This window comes from Cricetulus griseus, chromosome 8 (genome assembly GCF_003668045.3).
Source record: "Cricetulus griseus strain 17A/GY chromosome 8, alternate assembly CriGri-PICRH-1.0, whole genome shotgun sequence".
Classification (NCBI taxonomy): Eukaryota; Metazoa; Chordata; class Mammalia; order Rodentia; family Cricetidae; genus Cricetulus; species Cricetulus griseus.
The window spans coordinates 10,864,927-10,883,075 of NC_048601.1; the positions used below are offsets into that span (position 1 = coordinate 10,864,927).

Below are 18,149 nucleotides of genomic sequence, written 5' to 3' on the forward strand. Positions count from 1 at the left end.
GGGTAGTGGTGAGTTCACAGGCACATTGCTGTTCAAAGTGCTGAGAGTAATGACTATGGGTGCTCATCTACAGATGGGGTATCACTATCAAATCAGTATCAACTCCTCCTCATTGGGCCAGAGAATGCCAGGGAAGAAAGGTTAACAACACTGAAAGAGGATAAGGATAAGGGCTAAGGATTCTGTGCTCTGGAGCCAGCATCACTTTGCATTGAAGATGGAGGTTTCTGTTCCACCAGGTCCTGCCACCCTTCAGCACCAAATAAACGCATGGATGGTATATTAATTATCAAACTGTTGGCTGATGGCTAGGGCTTCTTATTGGCTAGCTCTCTCTTAATTATTAACCCATTTCTATTCATCTAAGTATTTCAACATGGTCTTTTCTTACCAAAGAAGAGTCCAGACCTGTTACTCCTGCCTGGGCTCCATGGTGTCTCTTCGCTGCCTCTCTCTCCCAGCATTCTCCTTGTCTCCTAGCCCCACCTATCTTCCTTCCTCTACTGGCCAATCATTGTTTTATTCATCAGAGAAACCTATATACAGAAGAACATCCCCCATCACATGTACTCACATGGACTCGCATGTACATGTACTCACAACCATCATGATTACTGTATAAGATTTTCATGCCATAACAGGGGCCTCCAAGGCCATACACTAACTGAGGAGCTATAGGCAATTGATGGCATCTTGGTGAGTGAGAGTCATTTTACATTGGGGGCATGACCACTGATAGACTTCCCTACGTACCAACGGATTACCCCCAAACTTACTCACGTATGGACGACACTACTTGGACTCAGCAGGTTAAACAATAAATGATAGTGTTAGTGCATTTTGAACTTTAAGTTATCTTGGCATCATTTCAAACTAGCACTTTGCCCGTATCTATGGCCACAGTACTCTGGCTGCAACTGATCTCAAACTTATCAAATATGTTTAAACCAACTAGATGTTAGTGTTTTTTTTTTCTTTCATGGATGTGTGCATATTCGTGCATGAGTGTGGGTACATGTGTGCATGCAGGTATATGAGGATTATGTACGTGCATGTATATGACAGGAGGACAACCTCATGCTTCATCCCTGATGGGTCATCTACCGTTTGTTGATATAGAACCTCTCACTGGCCTGGAGCTCACCTAGTAGGCCTTTCTCCACTCCTATTCTCACACCTTAGGGGTTGCCACACCTGGACCAGAGCAGGGGAACCACTTCTGTCTCAGAGCAGCAGGAGGACCACACCTGGACCACAGCAAGAGGACCACTCCAGGCCCAGAGCAGGAGGACCACTCCAGGCCCAGAGCAGGAGGACCACTCCAGGCCCAGAGCAGGAGGACCACACCTGAACCAGAGCAGGAGCATGACCACGCCCCCCCATCTGAGTCTTCTAAGCTGCCTGGAGCCCCCATCTTCTTTCCCATGGCCACTGATTTTTCCTTTAAAGATGCCGAATTCACCCATGTCAGTGTCACTCAAAGTGTGCTTCCCTAACCAGTCTGTAACAACACAAACAGCCAATTCGAAAGTAGACATCTAATGCTGACTTTGTGGGCAGCCATTGCTGGATCATCAAGCTTTGAATGTGAAGGGCCCCGGGAGGCTCCTGCCAATACTTGGTTAACAGCCAGTACAATTGTTTTGGAAAGCTGTAGCACCTTTGAAAGCTGGAACCTCAATAGAGATCACTGGGATTTCACAAGCCCGGCCCCACTTCCTGTCCTCTCTCTGTTTCCTGATGACAAGTGCACCATGTCCAGCTGGCTCACCACTGCCACCATGCCTTATGTAACACGATCAAATGAATCCCCCAAACTTTCAGTCATAAAGACCCTTACACCTGTAAGTTGCTTCCTGTCAGGTCACAGCAAAGAGAAAAGTAAACAATGCAAAAATCTGAGAACAGAATTAGTGAGCAGAATTAATTAGTAAGGTAACTGTTTAGGGAGCAATCAAACCCCTGTTCTGGGTGGTATGTAGCAGAATTTCTGGTTGTGAACAGTCAAACCATCTATTGACCTGCAAAAATCAGAAGCATGAAAACATTTGTAAAGAGTAGATTTACGAGTCTGGGGAGATAACTCAGTAAAACGCTTGTCCTACACGAGTCATAACCTGAATCCAATCCCCAGCAGTCAAACAAAAAGCATGCTGTGGTCTTAAACTATTGAAATCCCAGAGCTGGGGAGGTGAAAACAGACAGGTCTTTAGCATCAGTGAGCCTGAGGTCCAAAGGAGAGACTGTATCTGCAAATCAAGGTGGGTGCCTACTAAGGAGCAATACCGGAAGTTGACCTCTAGCCACCACACTCTGCAGTTCACACACACACACACACACACACACACACACACACACACACACACACACTGCAGGACGCAAACATGCACATATGCACTCACACACCAACCCACATCTGCCCATACTAGTACACATCCCGACATACAAACACAAAACTAGTAATTCATGAAAGATGGTCTTAGGAGCTTTGGTCTGGCTTATTGACTGTGGAAGTTTAGTGAATGAAAGTTGGCAAGACCTCCTGACCTCTGTAGAGAGTACCCTGATTTCTATAACACGTCAGTCATATCAGCTACATGATGGTGGCGGGTCACAGCTGTGATAACATCCCAGTGTAAACTGCTTCCTCCCAGGGTGCAGAGCGCTTTCTTCTACCCAGCAGAGCAGACATGGCTTGCCCTGTGTACAGCACTGATGTCCAAAAGGAAAGCCACAGAGGGACATCTAGTGGCAGTGGGAAGTTACCAATCTGTTCCAAAAGAGTTCAGGAATTCTGCACTGCTCGCTGCCTGAAAACTTTAGATTCATGTCTTGAGCTTTGCCACACGCCACAGCACATTAGTCACTGCATTTGAAGGCTGGCAAGCACGGGGGAGAGGGTACAGAGCCATCTCCCTGGCCAAAGAAGCCTTTTCTCCCAAGCCACTGTGTAGCCAAACAAGGCAGAGTAAGGAGAGAAAGCAAAACTTTCAGAAACGTTTGCTGAGGAAAGCGACCGTGTAGAGCACCCTCACTGTACACACAGCTGCTTTTATACCCTTTCTAGTAAGCTCCATGCAGGCACGGCACTTTTGAGCTACAAAGCTCCAAACTGCACTTCACATTTGAAAAGCAATCCTTCGAGCACCCTGACCTATCAATCAGACTCCGCAGAGCTCTTCATGAGACCCACGGTGAATCGCGCGGCAGTAATCAAGCCCAAATGAAAGTAGTCACCCAGCACATGGGCAGGCTTCTCCTGGATTTTTGCTGGTGGAGTGGAAGCTGCTTTAGATCCAGTTGCAGTTGCCTGAACTGGACTCTTTCACACGAAGCCAGATGGAAAATGAGTTGTCTAACTTACTAGCTGTAAAAATTCGTAATAGATTTTGTTTAAGAGTAATAGTGGAAGTCTCAACTGATGATTTTGCCATCTCTAGGAATCACAAGGTCAAACTATATATTACAACTCATGTACCTAAGGGGAGTTTATTTTAACATATTACATTTTATTTCACTCTGTGTGTGTGTGTGTGTGTGTGTGTGTGTGTGTGTGTGTGTGTGTGTGCATGGATGGATGGATGGATGGATGTGTGAGTGTGTATCCATTACAGGATCTGCGTTAAGCTCAGAGGCAAGGACAACTTGTATGAGTCAGTTCTCTCCCGTCTATCATGTGGGTCCTAGAGAGAGAATCAGGCCTTACTATAAGGACCTTTAACTGCTGAACCATTTTGCCAGGTCCTCATAAATGGAGTCTTAAGACAATTCCAACTATAATCTCCATTCTCCCTGTCCATACTCCAACACTTACCCCATTTTAATAACATAAGAAAATTCTTCATTTTACCCATTCATGTTGATTGAATCTCTCCTTATCATTGTCATTCATTGTTTTAGGACTTATTGCACTGTACACTATCCATTAATTTTTTTTCTTTGAAGTTCTTCTTCTCCTCAAAATGAACTGGAATACAAGAAGCTGTTTCTGAAGAGTCTTGCCTCAAGTCCTCATATTCAATTTGTCTTCTGGCTTCTGCTTGTCTGATGAATAATTGCTTGTATCTAGTTCTTTGGACACAGCTGGTGTTGAAGCCAGCTTGCATTCTAGCAAGCCCAGGGCTGGAGAAACCTATAGTCTATTTTCTCAGTCTATTTAGTTCTGGCCTATCTCCTTCTCCTCCCCAATCTATTCCTTCTCTTGTCTCTATCTGTATTGTCTACCTCCACCTACGATCTCCCCTAAAATTCCCATCAAGTCCATAGCTTGATACAGATGGCTGGGGCAGCCCTGCTGGTTCTCTGATGCTGGCTGTATCCTAAATCCCTCAATGATCATTCCTGGTCTTCAGAGAACCATCTGTGAGGTGAACCAAGAAAGATGTACTTGTAATCTTTGGACCCTCCCTCCCAAACCACCCCTGGGCTGTTACTGTGCACTGGCCATCCTCGTATTGCAGTTAGGTTGTGTATTAGTGACTTTTCTCCTCTCTGAAAGACAGATTTCACTAGGGTGCCTGATTTAAGAAGGCACATGGTCCACCACAGGGGAAAGCATGGCATTAGGAGCCTGAGACAACCGGTAACACTCCAGAAGCAGAGGAAGGAATACGGATGCTATTGTTCATTATAATACGATAATGATGCTCATTATTCCTAGTGCACTGGATAGAGGACCCACCCTAAGGGATGGTGCCACCCACATTCCCAGTGGGTCTTCCTCCTTAGTTGAGCCTTTCTGGAAACTCCCTCCTAGACATACCCACGGGGATTTTTCCATGGTGTCTAAGTCCAATCAAGTTGCCAAACAAAATTAACTCAGAAGGACTTTGTAAGATGGCGTCTTCCCAGAGTGTGTTGGGAGACGTGAGGCAGATTAATTTCCTAGTTCTGACAGGACAGAGGACCACCATCTAAGTGACTTAAAGCAGAAATTTGTTCCCTTTGAGCCCTGATAGCCAGAAACCTGAAATGTCATTGACAGAGTTAGCTCTGTCAATTTTTTGAGAAAAAAATCCACTGAATGCTTTGTCCTGGTCTTTTGACCATCTGAAACTCTTGCTATCCCTCGGCTTAAGGGTGCCTGACCAGCTTCTGTCCTCCTCCACTTGTCCAGCCTTCTGTGCCTCTCTGTTGGTTGCTTCTTTTCTTAAGATTTATCACTGTGTTGCAGCCTGGTCCAGTCTCATCTGCAAATCTCTAGTAACATCTTCTAAAACTCTGCTTCTCTATAACAACACATGCATAGATCCCATGAGTCAGAATTGAATGGAGGGCGCTTTTTACACAGTTACATGAGACATGGCCCTGTGTGAGAACCCTCGACCTACTTACAAAATCCAGGGTCCTCAGTGGTCCCTGGGAGTATTTTAGAGATCTCTCTTTGTGCAGAGGCCAGAGGTCAATGTTGGGTATCTTTTTCCATCACTCTCCACTTTATTTGTGAGACATTGTCTCTCCCTGCAGCTGGAGCTTGGAGATTTGGCTAGACCATCTGTCAAGGAAACCCCAGATATCCACTTGTCTCTGCATCCCCAGTGTTGGGATTATAGGTTCACTACTGTACCCAGCTTTTTATGTCAGTTCTGGGGGCTCAAAGTCAGGTTCTTGCATTTCAATGGCAAGCACTTTAGCAACTGATCACTCCTGTGTTTCTTAAATGAATAATTTACCCGTGTTTCACTTGCATCAGCTCTGATTTGTGAACTTTTGATTCGAAAAGTACGCACTCTCCCTTTCCTTTGAGTTAAAGTCTTGAGGCATAACAGTAACAGTAAATAAATAAACAAATGAATATATAAGCATCCAGAGTAGCTCAAGAGGGCCATTGTACTATCAGGTGAATATATTTCAAAGATATGCTCTCTGTTATTCACATGGAAACACACAGAATATGATGCATTACAGTATCCACCCCATGTGACCTCTACAAACTTTAAGAGAGAAAGAGTAGGGACTTGGAAAAGAGTAGAGCCTTTCTATGCAGGAAAAAATGCTAATCATGAGCACCAACTCAAAACAACTCAGGGCTACAGAAATCTCCCCCTATAGGATACAGAATGTTTTGTAAATATTAGCTCAGCAGACAGCATATAATTCATTTTAGGTTTACATAAATTATAGACTTACATCTTCCAAGAATTCACTCACCTTGCCCCTCTATGTTCTAACTTTTCCCCAGAAAATTTCAAGAGTAGAGAAAAGCAGAGAGAAGACCATCACCCTTTCTTCCTCGTGTGCCTCTCTCCTGGTCAGGTAGGAAGAACATAGCCTCACTTCCTTCGCACTCACCCTCCTAGAGCCTACCTATGGACCTTGATGTTTTTCGCTCATCATAGCAGCTGTAAATAGTCCAGGGGAGCTTGTAAAGGCAGACTCCCTGGGGCTGAGGATCTAGCCCAGGTGTTGATGTGATCAATTAGAAGCTCTGAATTCCACCTATAGACCCTCACTGACCAGGAGTTGTGGTATTTGCCTGTAATTTCATTTCTCAGTTGGTGGAAGCAGGAGGGTCAGGAGTTCAAGGTCATCATTGGCTGTAGACAGAGTACAAGTCCAGCCTAAACTACTTGAGACACTGCCCATAAAACAAACTAAGGTGTTAGAAACATGGCATAGAAGTTAAGAGTGTTTGGAGCACACCCAGGTCACAAGCCAGTCATCTTTCTTGAGTCTGTAAGCCCAGCTTTGAAAGAAGGAGAGAGAGGAGGGTTGCTGGTGCTAGCTGGCTCCAGCTGAGCATAGTGCAGGCTCAGAGAGAGACCCTGCCTCAAAGGAATGGATGGAGAGTCAAAGAGGAGGACACTTGGTTCCTTTTTCTGGCCTCTGCCCTTGTAAACAGTCATGTACACTTCTCCCACACTTAGAAGAAATAAGTAATTAATAACAAGTTTTCAATACTGATTCATATATCTTTAATAGCTTAGTTTTGGAATTAGAATTTAAACAGCATCCATACCCTGTCCCATTTCTTTTCACCTATAGGAATTTTTTCTGTGTATCCCGCTCTCTCCCTATCTTCTCTCTACAATCTCTTATTGAACAAATGGATACCTTTCCTCACCACTTCTCATTCTGATCTCCAATTTCATGGTGTTTTGCCCCCATTGTATCTCCTATAAATCCCATATTCAAAATTAGAGACTTCTAGAAAGTTTTCTTGACTTTTAGACACAATTTTATGGATGATGGTGTGTGAGTCTCTTGGGAATAAATAACTTCTGGCTGTCTGCTTCTTCTGTTAACAGTCATTGATAATCTTTGTTTAGATCCATTATCCCATTAGGTGTTAAAAAGACAAATTATTTCTTCCCTTATTAGCTGCTTTGTTTCCACAAGGAGACATTTCCTTCTCATCAGGTATTGGTTATGCTGAGGTTTAATTTATATAGGAAAAGTGGAGTGAATTTATATATATATAACTATTTGGTTTACATGTCTTTGTCATGTAACAATTTATTGGCATAGAACTTACATATTTAACTAGAGTCCTTTTGCCATGCCAATGGAAATCTTGAATAGCATTCTTATTTACTTCTATGACATGTCATGCCAGTGCATCCTACATTTCTTGCATCTAGTCATACACCACCACACACACAGGATAAAACACAGAGTCAGTTCAAACTAATCCTTCAGTGCCAAACTTAAGAAGGTTGAATTCTTTTATTTTCACCTATTCAAGTTCATTTCTGCAACCCATTTATATCCTGCCTCAAATTCTGATTTTAATAACTCTAGTTTAACTACTTTTTAAAATTTTACTCCACATGGCATATCCCAGTCTCAGAAGAGTATTTCCTCAACTGCCAATGATATTCTTCCTATTTTGCTGTTTTTTTCCAAGCCGATCTACTGTAAAGTCTCCAGGGACAGGTTCTTGGTGGGAGTTATATCACCAGCAGAGTTCTCCAGAAGGTATCCTTTCTTTTAATTTTTATTGTTTTATAAGGAAGTTATCTGCATTTTATTTAGCTATGTAAAATGCACTTCAGAAGGTTGTAGCTTCCAAATGAGTTATTAAGAAAATTCACCTTGTTTCTAAACTTCATAGTTGGTCTTTTTGTTGCTTTTTAGAATGTAGGCACACTGCACACACACATCACGGTCCTCTTGTGTCCTTCCTGTTGCTTCCTGGTAGCCATGGCAGCATGCACAGGGCCTTCTCCTTATTATAGCTACACAATAATATATTGTGTGAGTCATCGGATTTCCCTCCTGGGGAATATTTTAAAGACTTGCAGTGCTTTGCTGCAGTTAATGGTGCCCCAATAAATCTCATTTGCAATCCTTTTCATATTTTTGTCTAGTATTCCATTTGGCATAAGTTCCTAAAAGCAGGAATTATGTTTGTTTGTTTGTTTTCTATTTAGAAAAGACTCTCAAAACTAATCAGAATTCTAGCTGCAGTGGTTACTGATTTTGTTTTGAGTACAGGGATTTGGGGCAGGTTTTTAATTAATAGATTTTGGACCTGTTTATGTGACAGAACAGTGAGAAGACATGATGCCCCAAGTGAAATCACACACCACTTTCACTGAAAACACTAATAGTTTAAATTCATCAGAGAAAGTAGGCAGAGTTCTTAAAAGTAATCACCGTGACGGCACTAAAAGTGGGAGGTGTAAAACCATTGCCTAGGGTCTAAATGTCCCAGGAAGAAAGCTACAATGTTAAATTAGATGTAGAGATTGTCAGCTCTTTCTGAACTTCTGTTTGTTTGGTTCTAATTATTGGGTTCTAGTGTATTCTGCTCTGTTGGCATAAAGACTTGGCTTCTGGTGTGATTAAACATTAATGGTTTTAACTACCCTGTCTGAAAAGGGAGTGATTTGATAGCGTCACACCGGAGCTCTGTATATTCACTATAAGAAAAGGGAGACCTTGCCACCCAAACCTAAAAAAAAAAAAACCTCCAGTTTTCATCACAGTAACATTGAGACCTCATCCTGTGATGAAAGCTCAGCCACCAGGGGGAGCACATCAAAGTTCAGACACCGAAGAGAAACCCACTTCCATGAATAAACAAGTATCCTCTGCGTGTGTGTGTGTGTGTGTGTGTGTGTGTGTGTGTGTGTGTGTGTGTGTGTGTGTGTGTGTGTACATGTTTGTGCATGCACAATCAGAAGCTAACAGACAGCCTTGGATGTTGTTCCTCATGAGAGAAGGACTCTGGTTTTATTTGATTTTTTGAGACAACCCCCTCTCCAGTCTCCACCTGGCCTGAAGCTTGCCGAATAGACTAGGCTGGCTGATCCATGAGTCCCACAGATCAGCGTGTTTCCACCTGCCTGATGTTTGAAATGCAAGTGTGTGCCACAAAAACTCAGATCCCTTCTTGGGTTTTAAGGGATCAAATTCAGGCAAACAGTTTACCAAATGCTTCGTCTCCCCAACCGCCACCATCTCATTTTCTTAAGTTAGACAAATGCTTAGAAATCATGGCCTAGTCTAACAACTCCCATGCTACATAATCAATCAATTTGGGTTAAAATAGAAGAGGGTATTATGTGGAGATTGTGTGGTTTTCTAAGTAGTGTAAGAAATCATTTGGCGGATTTTTTGGTGGCAAGAGGTTTTAAAAGCTGAGTTATCTCACGGCCCCTGATGGTTCACTTTCAGTAATGATATGCATTTAGAATTCACCAAAAAACCCACAGATAAACAGGAAGCACTAGGCCCCCATCTTCCCTACCTGGTAGCTGGCGCCTTCTTGCCCAGGTGCTTTTCATCTTGTCTTAGGATGGAGAAGGTCCAGACAATTTGTTATGTGACTGAGTGTACATAACAGGAAGATAGATGTAGAAAGACACAGCTAGATGGGAAATTTGGAATAGGGACTGTGATAGGCAAGCAAGAGGGACCGTAACTCCCTGAAGAACACGGACTGGCAAAAAGAGGGGAGAATTCCTCAAGAATAGGAACTACATGTCTGAGGGTCCCCTGACCGCAGGACCAGTATCGATCCCTGGTGCGTGAGCTAGCTTGTTGGAGCCCATTTCCTAAGGTGGGATGCCATGCTCAGCCTTAATGTGGCAGAGGGGGCGTTGGTCCTGCCTCAACTTAATGGGCCAGGCTTTGTTGACCCCTCGTGGGAGCCCTAACCCTGTGGGAGGAGTGGATGGGAGATGGACTGGGAGTGGGGAGGCTAGCGAGTCAGGAGGAGGGGTCGAGGTGGGAACTGTGGTTGGAATGCAAAATGAAATTTAAAAAGTAAACTTAAAAAAATAAAATAAAAGTGTATAGTGGTCTTTCCAGAAAACTAAAAAAATAGGAACTATAAAAAAAAAAAAACATGGTTTTTGGTAAATTATCAAAATAGCAATTCTTTCCTTTCTCCCAGAAGGATGCCCAACTTTCCAAGATTGTAAATGAAGTAGAAGCATTGCTATACTCTGAGCCCTGGCACTCTCATTGTGGAGGAAGAGGGTCATTGTCTGGCTGCTTTGATTAAATCTTAGGACCAGTTAGTAGATACCAAACTGCTAGATAACTCACCGTTCTGTTACAACGGCTTAAGCAACTGTGTGCATCACAGGTCCACATGTCTTATAAAGAGCCCAAGTAAATAGCTCAGAATTTGCTAGTCAAGAGACAGAAACTAGTGTGTCACAAAGAAACCAGAAAACAAGAGCAGGACTAATGGCATCAAGGCTATGGCATGTTTCTATACGTAATGACAATAATGATGTCTTCTTCCCACTTTCCTTTATTTCTCTTTTAGATTCTCAAGACAGTGTCTCATTCTGTAGCCTTGGCTAGCTTGAAACTCACTATGTAGTCGGTCTGCCTACCCTTCCTCCTCCTCTCTCTCTCTCTCTCTCTCTCTCTCTCTCTCTCTCTCTCTCTCAGATGAAGATGGCCAGGAAGCCTATCTGTTCCTCCTCCTCTTCTTTTCTTCTTCCTTCTCCTCTTCTTCTTCATCTCCTTCTTCCCCCTCTCTCTCATTCTTAATTCATGTCTACTAATAAGAAAGTAGAAATTTTTATTCAGCAGATATCAGTCTGCTTAAACTTGGTTCATTGTTAATGTCCTCAGACACTAAACTGATCACAAGTGTTTATTCATAAAACATCCTTTTATTCTGTGGTCTCTACTAAAGTATGCCAAGGCAGATTTGACCAACAGACTCTAGTGAATTGGTTTCTGCTAGGGGATCACATTTACAGTTTGATTTCAGTTATTTCAATGAACTCTTTTGATTTCTTTACAAACCCCTAATGCCTTCTCTTCAGTGCTGTGCACCAAGAACCTACCACATGGAAAATTCTTAGTAAATAATTTCATGAAAATTAAAGATTTTCTTCTAGTCTGTGTACTGAGGTTTGGCTTGCAGGAATCTAACTCTCAGGGTCCAGATTTTGGGAACCCAGAATGAGTAGGGCAAGGAATCCCACCTCATTGGCTTCTGTTCATTCAGCTTGTCACACACCTGACACTAATATCTGTCAATGGCTGGTCTATTCAAGTGACATTACATTTCCCACCTGAAGAAAAAAATGAGGAGAGAAAAATCTTCATATGGGGAGAACTCAATATTTATTTAATATTTTGGAGTGTTTATGATGTTTTGATGACTTGACATTGATTCAGAGAAAATTAATTTAACCATTATTATTCTAAGGCATGAAACCCACAAAATGCTATTTAGCTCACAAATCATCTCTGACCTCATTAGTGAGGTCACGGGTTATCTACTGTAGTTTCTCCTGCACGTTGACGCTCCCATTCTATCACTCCAAATGAGTAGATCAACACCTACCTCCAGGATAGAATTTTCAGAGTCACTGACCATTTCCATCATCTACTTCACTGTAATGGAGAGAGCAGGAGGTGAGTCATCTGTTGCTGGGGGGGGGGTGGTGAGAAAGAAGTCATTAGAAGAAAGTCTGGGATCCCATCTCTAAATACAGTGTTACAAAGGGTAAGTTATAAAGAGGAAAAAATGCTGCCATATTAGCTATTAAGATTATAGATTAAGTAACTCAAAAATTTAATGTAGCATTAATTTATTTTCATGATTAATTTAGGCCATTGACTAATACTAGTCATACAGCAAACACCAACATGGTCATTCACATTTAGGCCAGCAACGTTCTCTGATCTACATTGACTACACTGACAGTAAAACAAAAAACATTAAATTTTATGAACTGCTTGGTTGGGAGCAGGGTGCAGATGATAATTTCAAGAGAACAGACGGGGCACAGTTTGGGAACCAACTTGGTTATGGAGGCGATAAGGCTATCCAAATATTTGTTCTTATCCCATCTGTCTTCCTAAGGCGGCATGTTGCAAATGGGGGGGGCAAATTCATATGCTTGCATTTTTTAAGCTTAGTTGTAACCATTGTTATCACACAGAGCATACCCCAGGTTACAATTAATCTGATCAAATGATGACTAACTCGTTAGAGCAAAGACTGCTTTCATGGCATGAGATTTTAGATTTCAATGATGCTTGTGTTTGTGTCTGGATTGAACTTCCTAACAGCATCACAAAGTGGGCATGGACTATTTTTCCCATCAATCATTTCTCCATGCATACATACCTACCGTGTGCCTTGTGATGCTGAGGTTGCTGCCACTCGGGAACCTGAGTCTAAACACTTTGATTTTGAGGTCAGCTGTATGGCATAGGACTTTCTTCGTTTATTGGCATGTTAGTTGGCATGACAGACTGATGTTTTCTTGGAAGGCAGTTTATAGGACTCCATTTCCTCCCCTATTTCTTTGTCATAATCATGGTGATATCCCAAGGCTAGCCAACTGCGGCAAAAATTGGTAAATTTGTCCTATGAATGATCAGATAGTAAATGTGGCTGTTTTGTGAGTTGTGGAGGTCTCTTTTACAGCAACTTACTTCATTCTGCCACTGTGGCAGGAAAGAAGTTAGAGAGAATATTAAAATAAGTAAACACAGCTGTGCTCCAAGAACACATCATTTCTGAATACTATCAACATCTAGATTTGTCTCGGAGACCAGAGTCTACCAAGCCCTGTCATGGAGGATGAGACCCACAGAATAACACTGAGTTGGCGCTGGTAATCTTCCTTGAGGTCTCTGCAGATCATTCTGGTTTTAGGTGATTCCCAAGATGTGGATGCACCCGGACATAGAGAACTGCCAGACACAGAAGCTGACAGAGCCAGGCCCCTCAACCCTACTGAGGCCTTGTGCCACCACTGCCTCAAGGGACGCTGTGTATGTAGGATGATTGTGCCAATCAACCACGAACGCAGAGGGCCATGTGTCAAAGCACTTAAGGTTAGAGATGGGGCTCAAAAGGCAGCTAACCACAACGATGATATCTCAGGCACAAGACAGTCTCAGGGCCAGGACTGAAATAAAGGCATTTTACAAACCCAGTATTCTGTTCACATTTTAAACTATTCCAATAAATTTTTGGTGTTGTTTTGTTTTGTTGTTTTTTGCTTGTTTTTGTTTTTTATTTCAAGACAGGGTTTCTCGGTGTAGCCTTGGCTATCCTGGAACTCACTCTGTAGATCAGGCTGGCCTCCAACTCACATAGATCCACCTGCTTCTCAAGTGCTGGGATTAAAGGCATTCCCCACCACTGCCTGGCCTTAACACTTTTTCTCATTGGGAGTTTTAACATTTATTATATGTGTGTGCATCCAAGTTTGATGGGTGTGTGCAAATGTGGAGGTCACAAGACAACTTGGAGTCTGTTTTCTCTTCCCGCCATGTGAGTTCAGGGGATTGAACTCAGATCATCAGGCTTGCTAGTAGGTTCTTAAACCTGCTGGGCCCTCTTGCCTGCCCAACATTTCTCTTAATTGCAGTTTGTTTGTATGAGTGTGGATTTGCATGATTTAAGATAAATTGTGTAGAATTTTATGTGTCTTCTAACTCTTCATTAATTTTCCTGTTAACTGTCAATCATTAAAATCATGTGGCCTTGGTGTCACACCTGGAATATCTTCTTGGAGTCACTAATGCTGATCTCTTGGTGATGTGCTGGGGTCCATATCGTCTTGGTTTGGGTTTTCCAAAAGTCTAGTGAAAGGAAGTAATGGCTCACTTGTGCACACAGTCTCAGTCTCTCCGTCTTTACAGCTCACACTTCATGCAGGGCTGTCAGGGATTTCTGAATTAAATGTGACTCTGGGCCCTGCATTTGCTGACTGAGGAAGCTCATGGGTCCTATAGCTCATCCACCGTCTTGCACTTGAGCTGTCAGGGATGAGCGATTGGTGCCAAATTCAACCCAACATCGACCCTTCCCAGTAGCCTGCCTTCCACAACTCCTCCTTGTCAAATCCAACCGTTTACATAGAATTTACAGTGAATCAAGGACCCCAAAAGGCACATGCACAGTGGTATTACTTTGCCTTGTAGCAGGAAGACCCATCAATGTCCCACAAGACTGACCTTTCAGGCTGGTGGGAGGGTGGGATGGGGAGGGGCTAATCAGAGGGTTTTTTGTGTTGCTCTTTCTCGATGGATTGTTGGGACCTCCCAAAGCAAGAGGCTAAAAGTCCGGGTTGTTCAGCTTTGTAATATCTCCCCCAAAACCCATTTGTTCAGTTGTAAATTATAGAGTCCTTTAAGAAATGGTTTGTAAAAGCCAAACAAGACCCCCCTAGGGCTGATTCTCTGGGTGCAAGTGTAATGCAGTGTGGGCCAGAGACTCGACCCTCTTCTCCCTGCTGCCTAAAGAAACTTCTACATATAGAATCAGAGAACTTTGGATCATGGAGGCATTTATTATCCGTATTTTAGAGATTTTAATGGGCCCCACTAATGGCAGGGGTCCAGAGGTTGGGCAATTATACTTTGACAGTTGACTATCTAGACAACCAAGCACAGATAAGATGTTGACTTTCTAGTTAGCAGGACCCATGAAGTGTCCTCTCTCTCTCTGCTCACATCACAGTAGCAGGAAAGAAGAGAGAGGACAAGGTTCCAATATTCTCTTCAAGGGACACCCACAGAAACTTATATCCCTCCCCCACTAGAATCCTCTGCTTAAAGTTTCCAGCACCTCCACAGGACCAGGCACTAAGTGTCCAAGTGCTATTACATATGAACCTTCCAGGGACACTCTTGATTGGCACTATACTGTCCTTCACAGGTAATGCTTATAATGTCAGCTCTATGGTCCCCTCAGGTTCCCATCACAGGCTAAAACCCCCAACTACAGACCATAGGCAAAGTGGTTTCATTTGGCTAAATGATTCAGGAAAGGCAAGATCAATAAATAACTCCCGTCCCTACCCCTCTCCCCATAAATTCAGTTTCCTTAGTAGATCTCTCAAGACTTAATAGATTCTCTTGTGGATGAAAATTTAGTTAGAAAGTATTCTAAATTTACTTACAGCTATTACTTACTTTGGAACCTGAAATGGGGAATCCTTGGTCACTTTATTTTTCTTAAAGTGGGTTCTGCATTTATACATAGATTTTAGGGCTTAGAGAATATAAAATTTAATATCCATTTTCCCTAATAATTACCTGCAAATGGATATTAAACATTAAGGGCTAAATAGATACATATTAGAATAGCCACAATCCATTCTGCTGTGAGTCTGAGACTTGAAATTTAAAGAACCAGCGAGAGAAATGAGAAAGGTTAAATGTAGCCGCTACTCAAAGCGAGGAAGCAGAGCTGCTGATTCCAGGCGACTAAAATAGATGACTTGAGCGCTCACACTGAAGAATTCCTGCTTAAAACATGGTAGTTCATATGCTCCTCATACATAAAACTATTTGATCTTCAAGAAACACCATGAAGCAGGGTAGGCAGACGCAGATGGATCTCTGTGAGTTCGAGGCCAGCCTGGTCTCCAGAGCAAGCGAGTGCCAGGATAGGCTCCAAAGCTACACAGAGAAACCCTGTCTCAAAAAACCAAAAAAGAAAAAAGAAAAGAAAAGAAACACCATGAAAAGAAATTGCAAAAGCACTAATTCAGATACAGTAAGATGGCAGTTCATACCTTGTGTGTACATGTGTGTACTTGTGTGTACATGAGTGTCTGTGTGTGCATAAGTGCATGTGCATTAGCGTTTGTATGTGTATGTATTCACATGTGTGTAATGAGTGTGTACGTGATGACTGTACATTGATGAATGCATTGTGTGTGTGTCTGTGTTTACATGTGTGTGGTGTGTATGCCTGGTATGGGTCTCTGTGTGTATATGTCTGTATGTCTGTATGTGTGTTTTTGTGTGCATGTTTGTCTGTGTCTGTGTCTGTGTATGGTGTGACTACAAATCCAATCCCAGAATTTTAGATCTTTTGCATTTTGATACCCATGTACAAAGCTCCTTGTCTGATGGGTTTGTTTCTGAACATTAGATGTACTCAGACTATCCAAACTGAAATGTCACAATGAGTTTCCTCTTTTGAGACAAACTTAAATGAACAATTCATAAGGGTTACTAAAATTGTTGTTTAAGAAATATGTATTCAGGAGCTGGAGAGATGGCTCAGCAGTTATGAGCATTGACCGCTCTTATAGAGAACTTGGGTTCAGTTCCTACCACCCATGTGGCAGCTCACAACCTCTATGACTCCAGTTCCAGGGGATCTGAAGTCCCCTTCTTACCTCTGTGGGCATTGCATGTATGTGGTGTACATACATGCAGGCAAGCACTCATATATAAACTAAAAACAGGAAAACCCTTTTTTAAAAAGGGATTCATATGCAATAAAAATTGACTCTGCTCAAGTGATGGGAAGGAAAAGGATATACGTGATGACATGTACAAGGAAAATGTTGAGACTTTAATAGTTCACCCTTCTGTATAAGCTTTAAGGATTCACAAATCCATTTGAGGCCAGTAACCTACATTTATGTGGGTTGGTGTATTCTTACAAATACTTCACTTTTGTGTTTGTATATTTATCTTTTTCCATAGAAACCAAACCAAGCATCACCAACTGCTAAACCCATTGAGGGAAATTTTTATGATCCATATATTATTAAACATAAAGCCACATCATCACAAGGGACAATCTGACCAATATGACCCCACGTGCACGTGATTTCAATTTATAATCAGAATAATGAGGCAAATTTATATCATATACTTACCAATAATTTGTAGTGTATATGATAAATCACCAGAAGTGTTTAATATAGACCTAAGAATAAGAATCTAATGATAAAAAAAAAACATACTAAGGCCATGATGTACAATAGCTAGTTAATACTCTTCAAAAAATATTAGTCTATAGATAACACATGTTCTTGCTTCTATTGCAGACCTGTGTTCTAGTGTTGATATATATGTGTTTATGTGGGAGTGATGGTGGCTAGAAATCAGGAAACTAGAAAGGGACGCATGAGAGGGGAGGGGTGGGTGATAGACCATGTAACCAGAAAGTGGATTGTGCAGGGCGGGGGTGGAGAAGGGAAGTAGGGAAAGGGACAGACCAAAACAAAATATGTCTGAAAGGCCACAAGGGTTCTGTTCATTTGTTTTCCAACTGCAAACTATTTTTACAGTGTCTTCTACAAAAGGAAAGAGCAACCGGGTAAGGGAGTTCTTCCATCTCCATGATATTGCCCTGCCATGACCATCAGAAGGCCGTGTGTGCTTATTACACTAATAGCATCACCATGGTACTGTATTTCACGGTGAGGTGGTGCTACTGGCCCTCTGCAGACCACCTTCTTCATGGGAGAAGCGTACCAAGGTTAGGAGGTCTGCAACTTACATTCACACTGTCCAAAAGAAAAACCAACGTGAGAAATGGCCAAGGCAAAGGAGGCAAAATGTTGCAAATCAGTGAGTCCACATGAAGGGCATGGAGAGTTTTGTCATTCAGTTGCCCAACCAAGGATTTTTCTTAACTATTAAAAAGTAGGAGAAATAAAAGTCAACATGGGTTGGAGAAAATAGCTCAGCAGGTAAGAACACTTGTTGCTCTTCTGGAGGGTTTGAGATCAGCTCCTGCCTGTCACTCCCGGTCCAAGGGCTTCTGTGGGCACCTGTACACACACATGCCATACATACACAGACACACATTCATAAATAGTAGTAAAAATAAAAATAAAACAGACAGTGGTGGCGTATGGCTTTAGTCCCAGCATTCGAGAGGCAGAGGCAGACAGATCTCTGGTGTCAAGGCCAGTCTGGTCTGCAGAGAGAGTTTCAGGATAACCAGGTTTATACAGAGA

At 42.4% G+C, this 18,149-nt stretch overlaps 1 long non-coding RNA gene across 1 annotated transcript in view; it reads right to left on the reverse strand.

Annotated features, from left to right (window-relative positions):
• LOC113837119 overlaps window positions 1–18,064 on the reverse strand; it is a 37,243-nt gene extending 19,179 nt beyond the window's left edge. The window contains exons 1-2 of the long non-coding RNA XR_004771069.1: window positions 12,555–18,064; window positions 11,762–11,847 (exon numbers count right to left, since the gene is read on the reverse strand). This is a non-coding gene — a long non-coding RNA (uncharacterized LOC113837119). The remainder of the gene's footprint in view (window positions 1–11,761; window positions 11,848–12,554) is intronic.
• Window positions 18,065–18,149: the final 85 nt, after the last annotated feature.